We start from the raw sequence: 12233 nt of genomic DNA on the forward strand, positions 1-12233 counted from the left end.
AATATTTCACCATCCAATATCTATATATACTTGCAGTAAAAGAGGAAAGGTATAAGAGAATAAAAATAAAGTTGAAGAAACATAAAATTTAGAAGAGTTATTTATCTGTACATAATATGGTGATCTATAATAGAAAATATTAGGTAATCTACAAAAAAGCCTTGAAAAATAGTAAATGCTTTCATCAGGTTGTGGGACACAAATAAATGAAACTTTACAGTTACAAAAATCAGCCTTAAAATCAGCAGCATCTGAAACATGTGAGAGAAAGCCATAAAGAGAAAATAACATGTGGAGTCTCCTTTAAAATTTGAATGCAAAGAAGATTATCTTAAATGACATTTTTTTTTTTTTTAGTTTTAAAGGTAATTTTATTGAGAAAAAAAAGTCCCATGAGGTTCTGTGTTCCTGCTCCCAATGACTTCTAAAGCATCATCATCACCGTGGAAGATTCCAGACTTTGACACTTACGTCCTCAAATATGTAAAAGGAAGGATTAAATCCAAGCTCAGTTCCAGGGAATGGCTTTGAGGCTTCCCTGGTGGCTCAGAGGTTAAAGCGTCTGCCTCTAATGCGGGAGACCTGGATTCGATCCCTGAGTCGGGAAGATCCCCTGGAGAAGGAAATGGCAACCCACTCCAGGATTCTTGCCTGGAGAATCCCATGGACAGAGGAGCCTGGTGGGCTACAGTCCATGGGGTTGCAAAGAGTCGGACACGACTGAGCAACTTCACTTCACTTCACTTCACTCCCAATGTCCCATAAAGAAATATGAGACATAAAAGATCTTCTATACAAAAAATATCTTCAGGACCTAGATAACCATGATGGTGTGATCACTCACCTGGAGCCAGACTTCCTGGAATGAGAAGTCAAATGGACTTTAGGAAGCATCACTACGAACAAAGCTAGTGGAGGAGATAGAATGCCAGCTGAGCTATTTCAAATCCTAAAAGTTGATGCTGTGAAAGTGCTGCACTCAATATGCCACCAAATCTCAAAAACTCAGCAGTGGCCACAGGACAGGAAAAGGTCAGTTTTCATTCCAATCCCAAAGAAGGACAATGCCAAAGAACATTCAAATTACTGCACAGCTGCAGCATCTCACAAGGTAGCAAAGTAATGCACAAAATTCTTCAAGCCAGGCTTCAACATTACCTGAAGAGATAGTTCAAGTTGGATTTAGAAAAGACAGAAGAACCAGAGATCAAATGGCCAGCATCCGTTGGATCATCAAAAAATCAAGAGAGTTCTAGAAAAACAACTACTTCTGCTTTATTGACAATGCCAAAGCCTTTGACTGTGTGGATCACAGTAAACTGTGGAAAATTCTGAAAGAGATAGGAAGACCAGACCAGCTGACCTACCTCTTGAGAAAGCTGTATGCAGGTCAGGAAGCAACAGTTAAAACTGGACACAGAACAACAGACTGGTTCCAGGTAGAAAAAGGAGTACATCAAGGCTGTGTAATGTTACCATGCTTATTTAACTTATATTCAGAGTACATCATGAGAAACGCTGGGGTGGATGAAGCACAAGATGGAATCAAGATTACTGGGACAATTATCAATAACCTCAGATATGCAGATGACACCAACCTTATGGCAGAAAGTGAGGGACTAAAAGCCCCTTGATGAAAGTGAAAGAGGAGAGTGAAAAAGCTGGCTTGAAGCTCAACATTCAGAAAAGTAAGATCATGGCATCTGGTCCCATCACTTCATCGAAATTAGATGGAGAAACAGTGGCTGATTTATTTTGTTGGGCTCCAAAATCACTGCAGATGGTGACTGCAGCCATGAAATGAAAAGACACTTACTCCTTGGAAGAAAAGTCATGACCAACCTAGAGAGCATATTCAAAAGCAGAGACATTACTTTGCCAACGGAGGTCTGTCTAGTCAAGGCTATGGTTTTTCCTGTAGTCATATATGGATGTGAGAGTTGGACTATAAAGAAAGCTGAGTACTGAAAAATTGATGCTTTTGAACTGTGGTATTGGAGAAGACTCTTGAGAGTCCCTTGGACTGCAAGGATATCCAACCAGTCCATCCTGAGGAGATCAGCCCTAGTGTTCATTGGAAGGACTGATACTGAAGCTAAAACTTCAATACTTTGGTCACCTGATGCAAAGAGCTGACTCATTTGAAAAGACCCTGATGCTGGGAAAGATTGAAGGGAAGAGGAGAGGGGGCCAACAGAGGATGAGCTGGTTGGATGACATCACGGACTCTATGGACATGGGTTTGGGTAAACTCTGGGAGTTGGTGATGGACAGGGAGGCCTGGCATGCTGCAGTCCATGGGGTCACAAAGATTCAGACAAGGCTGACTAACTAAGGTTGGTCATAGCTTTTCTTCTAAGGGGCAAGTGACTTTTATTTCATGGTTGTAGTCACCATCTGCAGTGATTTTGGAGCCCACTTAAATAAAATATTTCACTGTTTCCATTGTTTCCCCATCTATTTGCCATGAAGTGATGGAACCAGATGCCACGATCTTACTTTTCTGAATGTTTAATTTTAAGCCAACATTTTTGCTCTCCTCTTCCACTTTCAACAAGAGTCTCTTTAGTTTCTCTTCACTTTCTGCCATAAGGGTGATGTCATCTACATATCTGAGGATATTGATATTTCTCCCGGCAATCTTGATTCCAGCTTGTGCTTCATCCAGCCTGGCTTTTATCATGATGCACTCTTCATATAAGTTAAATAAGCAGGGTGACAATATACAGTCTTGACGTACTCTTTTTCCTATTTGGAACCAGTCTGTTGTTCCATGTCCAGCTCTAACTGTTGCTGCTTGATCTGCATACAGATTTCTCAGGAATCAGGTAAGGTGGTCTGGTATTCCTATCTCTTTCAGAATTTTCCACAGTTTACTGTGATCCACACAGTCAAAGGCTTTGGCATAGTCGATAAAGCAGAAGCAGATGTTTTACTGGAACGCTCTTGTTTTTTTGATGATCCAACGGATGTTGGCAATTTGATCTCTGGTTCCTCTGCCTCCTCTAAATACAGCTTGAACATCTGGAATTTCTCAGTTCACGAACTGCTGAAGCCTGGGTTGGAGAAGTTTGAGTATTACTTTCCTAGTGTGTGAGATGAGTGCAATCTTTTAGTAGTCTGAACATTCTTTGGCATTGCCTTTCTTTGGGATTGGAATGAAAACTGATTTTTCCAGTCTTGTGGCCACTGCTGAGTTTTCCAAATTTGCTGGCATATTGAGTGCAGCTCTTTCACAGCATCATCTTTTAGAATTTGAAATAGCTCAACTGGAATTCCATCACCACCATTACTTTTGTTTGTAGTGATGCTTCCTGCTACTGCTACTACTAAGTCGCTTCAGTTGTGTCTGACTCTGTGCAACCCCGTAAGACAGAATCCCATGAGGCTCCCCCATCCCTGGGATTCTCTAGGCAAGGACACTGGAGTGTGTTGCCATAAGACCCTCTTAACTTCACATTCCAGGATCTGGCTTGACGTGAGTGATCACACCATCTTGGTTATCTGGGACATGAAAACTTTTTTGTATATTCTGTGTATTCTTGACACCTCTTCTTTTGCTTCTCTTAGGTCTGTTTGCTTCTTTTGCTTCTCATAGGTCCATAAATTTCTGTCCTTTATTGGGACCATCTTTTCGTGAAAATTTCCATTGGTATCTGGAATTTTCTTGAAGAGATCTCTAGTCTTTCCCATTCTATTGTTTTCCTCTATCTCTTTCCATTGATCATTGAGGAATACTTTCTTTTCTCTCTTTGTTATTATTTGGAACTCTGCATTCATATAGGTATATCTTCCCCTTTTCCGTTTGCTTTTAGCTTCTCTTCTTTTCTCAGCTATTTGTAAGACCACCTCCCATAACCATTTTGCCTTTTTGCATTTATTTTTCTTGGGGATGGGCTTGATCCCTGTCTCCTGTGCAATGTCATGAACCTCCATCCATAGAGTTCAAGAGAGTTCCTTCAGGAACTCTATCAGATCTAATCCCTTGGTTTGTTTGTCACTTCCATGGTATAATCATAAGGGATTTTATTTAGGTCATACCTGAATAGTCTAGTGGTCTTCCCTACTTTCTTCAATTTAAGTCTGAATTTGACAATAAGGAGTTCATGTTCTGAGCCACAGTCAGCTCCTGGTCTTGTTTTTGCAGACTGTAGGGCTTCTCCATCTTTGGCTGCAAAGAATATAATCAATCTGATTTCAGTAGTGCCATCTGGTGATGTCCATGTGCTGAGACTTCTCTTATGTTGTTGGAAGAGGGTGTTTGCTATGAACAGTGAATTTTCTTGAAAAAATTCTGTTAGCCTTTGCCCTATTTCATTTTGCACTCCAAGGCCAAACTTGCCTGTTACTCCAGGTATTTCTTGACTTCCTACTTTTGCATTCCAGTCCCCAATAATGAAAAGAACATCTTTTTTTGGTGTTAGTTTTAGAAGGTCTTGTAGGTTTTCATAGAACTCTATAAATTCAGGTTCTTCAGCTTTACTGGTTGGGACATAGACTTAGATTACTGTCATATTGAATGGTTTGCCTTGGAAACAGAGATCATTCCGTCGTTTTTGAGATTGCATTGAGTACTGCATTTCAGACTTCTTTTTGTTGTTGTTGTTTGTTTGTTTTTTAATTAATTTTTTTTGAATTTTACTTTACAATACTGTATTGGTTTTGCCATACATTGACATGAACCATGATGGCTACTCCATTTCTTCTAATGGATTCTTCCCCACAGTAGTAGATATAATGGTCATCTGAGTTAAATTCACCCATTCCAGTCCATTTTAGTTCACTGATTCTTAAAATGTCGATCTTCACTCTTGCCTCCTCCTGTTTGACTACTTCCAGTTTGCCTTGATTCATGGATGTAACATTCCAGGTTGTTATGCAATATTGCTCTTTACAGCATGGGACTTTACTTTCATTACCAGTCACATCCACAACTGGGGGTTGTTTTTGCTTTGGCTCTGCCTCTTCATTCTTATTTCTCCACTGTTCTCCAGTAGCATTTTGGGCACCTACCAACCTCTGGGAGTTTATCTTTCAGTGTCCTATGTTTTTCCTTTTTCATACTGTTCATAGTGTTCTCGAGGCAAGAATACTGAAGTGGTTTATCATTCCCTTCCCCAGTGCATCACTTTTTATCATAACTCTCCACCATGATTTGTCCATCTTGGATGACACTACAAGGCATAATTCATAGTTTCATTGAGTTGGACAATACTGTGGTCCATGTGATTCAGTTCAGTTCAGTTTAGTCACTCAGTCATGTCCGACTCTTTGCAACCCCATGAATTGCAGCACGACAGGCCTCCCTGTCCATCACCAACTCACAGGGTTCACGCAGACTCACGTCCATTGAGTCAGTGATGCCATCCAGCCATCTTATCCTTGGTCGTCCCCTTCTCCTCCTGCCCCTAGTCCCTCCCAGCATCAGAGTCTTTTCCAATGAGTCAACTCTTCTCATCAGGTGGCCAAAGTACTGGAGCTTCAGCTTTAGCATCATTCCTTTCAAAGAAATCCCAGGGCTGATCTCCTTCAGAATGGACTGGTTGGATCTCCTTGCAGTCCAAGGGACTCTCAAGAGTCTTCTCCAACACCACACTTCAAAAGCATCAATTCTTCGGTGCTCAGCCTTCTTCATAGTCCAACTCTCACATCCATACATTACCACAGGAAAAATCGTAGCCTTGACTAGACGGACCTTAGTTGGCAAAATAATGTCTCTGCTTTTGAATATATTATCTAGGTTGGTCATAACTTTCCTTCCAAGGAGTAAGTGTCTTTTAATTTCATGGCTGCAATCACCATCTGCAGTGATTTTGGAGCCCAAAAAAATAAAGTCTGACACTGTTTCCACTGTTTCCCCGTTTATTGCCATGAAGTGATGAGATCGGATGCCATGATCTTCGTTTTCTGAATGTTGAGCTTTAAGCGAACTTTTTCACTCTCCTCTTTCACTTTCATCAAGAGGCTTTTTAGCTCCTCTTCACTTTCTGCCATAAGGGTGGTGTCATTTGCTTAAATGAGGTTATTGATATTTCTCCCAGCAATCTTGATTCCAGCTTGTGTTTCTTCCAGTCCAGCGTTTCTTGTGATGTACTCTGCATAGAAGTTAAAGAAGCAGGGTGACAATACACAGCCTTGATGTACTCCTTTTCCTATTTGGAATCAGTCTGTTGTTCCATGTCCAGTTCTAACTGTTGCTTCCTGACCTGCATACAGGTTTCTCAAGAGGCAGGTTTGGTGGTCTGGTATTCCCATCTCTTTCAGAATTTTCCACAGTTTATTGTGATCCACACAGTCAAAGGCTTTGGCACAGTCAATAAAGCAGAAATAGATGTTTTTCTGGAACTCTCTTGCTTTTTCCATGATCCAGCAGATGTTGGCAATTTGATCTCTGGTTCCTCTGCCTTTTCTAAAACCAGCTTCAACATCAGGAATTTCATGGTTCACGTATTGCTAAAGCCTGGCTTGGAGAATTTTGAGCATTACTTTACTAGCATGTGAGATGAGTGCTATTGTGTGGTAGTTTGAGCATTCTTTGGCATTGCCTTTCTTTGGAATTGGAATGAAAACTGACCTTTTCAGTCCTGTGGCCACTGCTGAGTTTTGCAAATTTGCTGGCATATTGAGTGCAGCACTTTCACAGCATCATCTTTCTGGATTTGAAACAGCTCAACTGGAATTCCATCACCTCCACTGGCTTTGTTCAGAGTGATGCTTTTGAAGGCCCATTTGACTTCACATTCGAGGATGTCTGGCTCTAGATGAGTGATCACACCATCATGATTATCTGGGTCGTGAAGATCTTTTTTGTACAGTTTTTCCATGTATCTTGCCACCTCTTCTTAATATCTTCTGCTTCTGTTATGTCCCTACCATTTCTTTCCTTTATTGAGCCCATCTTTGCATGAAATGGTCCCTTGGTATCTCTAATTTTCCTAAAGAGATCTCTAGACATTCCTGTTCTGTTGTTTTCCTCTATTTCTTTGCATTGATCGCTGAAGAAGGCTTTCTTACTCTTCTTGCTATTCTTTGGAACTCTGCATTCAGATGCTTATATCTTGCCTTTTCTCCTTTGCTTTTGCCTCTCTTCTTTTCACAGTTATTTGTAAGGCCTCCCCAGACAGCCGTTTTGCTTTTTTGCATTTATTTTCCATGGGGATGGTCTTGATCCCTGTCTCCTGTACAATGTCACGAACCTCATTCCATAGTTCATCAGGCACTCTATCTATCAGATCTAGGCCCTTAAATCTATTTCTCACTTCCACTGTATAATCATAATGGATTTGATTTAGGTCATACCTGAATGGTCTAGGCGTTTTCCCTACTTTCTTCAATTTGAGTCTGAATTTGGTAATAAGGAGTTCATGATCTGAGCCACAGTCAGCTCCTGGTCTTGTTTTTGTTGACTGTATAGAGCTTCTCCATCTTTGGCTGCAAATAGTATAATCAATCTGATTTTGATGTTGACCATCTGGTGATGTCCATGTGTAGAGTCTTCTCTTGTGTTGTTGGAAGAGGGTGTTTGCTATGACCAGTGCATTTTCTTGGAAAAACTCTATTAGTCTTTGCCCTGCTTCATTCCGCATTCCTAGGCCAAATTAGCCTGTTACTCCAGGTGTTTCTTGACTTCCTACTTTTGCATTCTGGTCCCCTATAATGAAAAGGACATCTTTTTTGGGTGTTAGTTCTAAAAAGGTCTTGTAGGTCTTTATAGAACCGTTCAACTTCAGTTTCTTCAGCATTACTGGTTGGGGCGTAGACTTGGATTACCGTGATATTGAATGGTTTTCCTTGGAAACGAACAGAGATCATTCTGTTGTTTTTGAGATTGTATCCAAGTACTGCATTTTGGACTCTTTTGTTGACCATGATGGCTACTCCATTTCTCCTGAGGGATTCCTGCCTGCAGTAGTAGATATAATGTTCATCTGAGTTAAATTCACCCATTCAGTTCACCAAATCAGTTCGCTGATTCCTAGAATGTTGACGTTCACCCTTGCCATCTCTTGTTTGACCACTTCCAATTTGCCTTGATTCATGGACCTGACATTCCAGGTTCCTATGCAATATTGCTCTTTACAGCATTGGAACTTGCTTCTATCACCAGTCACATCCACAGCTGGGTATTGTTTTTGCTTTGGCTCCGTCCCTTCATTCTTTCTGGAGTTATTTCTCCACTGATCTCCAGTAGCATATTGGGCACCTACTGACCTGTGGAGTTCCTCTTTCAGTATCCTATCATTTTGCCTTTTCATACTGTTCATGGGGTTCTCAAGGAAAGAATACTGAAGTGGTTTGCCATTTCCTTCTCCAGTGGACCACATTCTGTCAGACCTCTCCACCATGACCCACCTGTCTTGGGTTGCCCCGCGGGGATGGCTTAGTTTCATTGAGTTAGACAAGGCTGTGGTCCTAGTGTGATTAGATTGACTAGTTTTCTGTGAGTATGGTTTCAGTGTGTCTGCCCTCTGATGCCCTCTTGCAACACCTACCATCTTACTTGGATTTCTCTTACCTTGGGCGTGGGGTATCTCTTCATGTCTGCTCCAGCAAAGTGCAGCCGCTGCTCTTTACCTTGGATGAAGGGTATCTCATCACCGCCACCCTTCCTGACCTTCAACGTGGGATAGCTCCTCTAGGCCCTCCTGTGCCCCTGCAGCCAGGGCTCCTTGGACATGTGGTTGTTCCTTCCAGCTGCTGCCCCTGGTCCATGTGATTAGTTTGATTAATTTTTTTGTGATTGTGGTTTTCTTTCTTTCTGCCCTCTGATGGAGAAAGATAAGATGCTTATGGAAACTTCCTGATGGGAGACTGACTTAGTAGCAAACTGGGTCTTGTTCTTATGGGTTGGACCATGCTCAGTAACTTTTTTTTTTCAGTAACTTTTTAATCCAATTTTCTGTTGATGGGCTGAGCTGTGTTTCCTCCCTGTTGCTTGACCTGAGGCCAAACTATGGTGGAGGTAATGGAGATGATGGCGACCTCCTTCAAAAGGTCCGGTACACACATTGCTGCACTCAGTTCCCCTGACCCTGCAGCAGGCCACCGCCGACCCAAGCTTACACCAGAGACTCCTGAACCCTCACAGGCAAGTCTGGGTCAGTCTCTTGTGGGGTCACATCTTTTTTATCCTAGGTCCTGGTATGCAAAAGTTTTGTTTCTGCCCCCCCCCCAAGAGTGTGTTTCCCCAATCATGTGTAAGTTCTGGCAGCTCTATGGTGTGTTAGTGGCGACCTCCTCCAAGAGGACTTATGCCATGCTTACATCTGCTGCACCCAGAGTCCCTGCCCCTACAGCAGGCCACTGCTGACCCTTACCTCCACAGGAGACACTCAAACACTCAAATGCAGGTCAAGTTCATTCTCTGTGGGGTCTCCTGGTGCACACAAGGTTTTGTTTGAGCCTTCCAAGCATCTGTGGCAGGTGTGGGGTTTGAGTCTAAACGCAATTTCACCCTTCCTACCATCTTGCTGGGGCTTCTCTTTTGCCCTTGGATGTGGCATATCTTTTTTTGGTGGGATCCAACATTCCCCTGGTAAAGCTTGTTTAGCAATGAATTTGTGATTGTAATTTTGTAGTTCTCGAAGGAGAAGTTGATTTCAGGTCCCTCTACTCTGCCATCTTATACTCTTGATAGAAAAAAGATTGGTGAACTTTTATGCATAAAAATTGAAACTACCCAATATGAATTGCAAAGGAAAAAGATTGAAAGATAAAGAGCATCAGTGAACTGTGGCATAACTTCGTATGTGAATTTCAGATAAGAATAGGCTTTGTTAAATAAATAATGTTTTATTTTTAATTTGATAAAAGCTACAAACTCAAAATTCTAGGAAGCTCAAAGAATCTCAAAGAAGCTCAAAGAAAAAAAAATCACATCAATGCACATCATAAATAAATTTCCTAAAACAAGTAATAAAAAGTTTAATAGCATCTACAATAATGATAAGTGGCTTCTCAGATGGCTCAGTGGTTAAAAAACATCTGTCTGCTAATTCAGGAGACACAAGAGACCCAAGTTTGATACTTGGGTCCAGAGGATTCCCTGGAAGAGGAAATGGCAACCCACTCCAGTATTCCTGCCTGACAAATTCCATGGACAGAGGAGCCTAGTGGGCTCTATGGGGTTGAGTGAGTCTATGGGGTTGCAAAGTCAGACATGACTGAGTGACTGTGCATACACACACACACACACACACACACAATAATGACAACAACAAAAGTTTGTTGTCATGAACAATGAAACAAATATATCTATAAAGTAGTAAAGGCAAATATAGGTGAACTAGCTCACTGTGTGTTCAACAAAAATACATTCTGAAATATAAGGCAAAATAAAAACTTTTAAAATGTATAAAAACTGAAAGAATTCATTACCAACAGATCTTTGCTATCAGAATTGTTAAAGGGAGTCATCCAGCCAACGTCATTGACAATAAGATCAAAACCCAACATAATTAAATATAAAGCTGACAAATTACAAGAATGTCCTGAACACTGAAAACTGCAAACCAATGCACAAAGAAATTAAAAAAAATAGAAAGACATTTATATTGTGTTTACTGATTGGAAGACTATTGTTTGTATGTCAGTTATTCCCAAATTGATATATAAATTAAATGTAATTTCAATTCACACCCCAGCAGGCAGTTGAAAATTTTTATCTCATTTAAAAACTCATGTGGAAATGAAATTAAAATGAAATAGTCAGAGCAACTTTGAAAAAGGAAAGTAAGCCAGAAAGACTTACACTGCCTGATTTCTATACTGAACTACTCTTAAAAAAAAAAAGAAGAAGAAGAAGAAGAAGAAGAAGAAGAGGAAAGATATACATGTGCTTTTAAACTAGTACACTAAAGTCAGGACATGTAAAATCTAGGCTCTGTTAGTGGTTATCTCTAAGGAGGAGAATATAATTGCAAGAGGACTCAACAAACTTCCATTTTATTGAGAAGGTCTGACTTTTTAAAATAGGACATTGTGTATGTATACTATTTGAGTAATTATAAATACACTGGAAGTAAAATGCAAAATCTTAAATGGCATTTTTCCTATCATAATTACATTTATTTGAGACTGTAGTTATTTAGCAAAGATAAGATAAGGTGTCATATTCATTTGACAGTTGAAAAGGAAAATACTAGCACCAAAACTTCATATTACTGAAGGTATTGAAGATATTGGGTTATTTTTCTTTTACAACGTAAGTCAGAGTCAACATGCTATGGTAGTTTCTTGAACAGATTTGAAAGCATTGTACAAAACTGTGTATGAGCAGATTGTAGTTCTAGGTGGTACTGCATGAATATTTTATCAACTGGAAATTCTTGAGACCTCCACTAATATATTAGCAATATACTGCAAGTTCATTTAATATAAAAGGGGGTGGGGGAGTCATGACAGACTTACCCTAAAATCACAAATAACAATTCAAAGGAATGCACTTTTAATTTCCATTGCTTCCTAACTTTCATTCTGATGAATATTGAGTATTTAAAGTACTTTCAACTATGTTTGATTTTAATGTATGACAAGTGTTTGATTTTGCTATTCATCTTGCTATATAATAACTATGCTTGAAGGCCATAAAATGCATCTATTTTAGAGTCTCAAATATCAGTCATAAACTCAAGTTATTAAAACTCAAAGAGATAAATTTTTCTATATAGATTTTTATAATACAAAAGGCAAATGGTTCCATAGCCTGGTTGGAAGATAAGCTCTACATTTGGGAACAGGCTTAGAGGGTTTAGCAGCACTGAAGCATTTCACTTTGCTTCCCACAGAGGAGAAATTTCCATAGTAAACCTCTGGAAAGTAGATGAGACATAGGCTACATCCATGCATTTTAAAAAAGACAAATTTAAAAGAAGTTAGAAGCTGTACAATTTAATTAATAATGAAGCAAAATCTTTCTGTTTCTTCTATGATTGCAGCCAGTTTCCTTTCTGTTTCCTAGGAGAAGTAAAACTTAGTGTGATATTCTCACTCTAGGGAAAAAAATTATTACAGGTTCATTAATGTCTGTTTCAGCAAAACTCTTAGAGCTTAGTTTTCTCATCTCCACATTTTACAAATTGGAAATTAAAAAGACTTTTTCTTCAAAAGGCAACAATTCCCCTTATTTTGCCTAATCATTATTCAGGAAACCTTGGCCAGCTCCAAAGGATTGCATCGTTTTTTTGGTTACACGTACAGGTGACTCACCACTCAGTCCTGAAGTACCGGAAAGG

Source organism: Ovis canadensis, chromosome 5, assembly GCF_042477335.2.
Source record: "Ovis canadensis isolate MfBH-ARS-UI-01 breed Bighorn chromosome 5, ARS-UI_OviCan_v2, whole genome shotgun sequence".
In the NCBI taxonomy this organism is placed as follows: domain Eukaryota; kingdom Metazoa; phylum Chordata; class Mammalia; order Artiodactyla; family Bovidae; genus Ovis; species Ovis canadensis.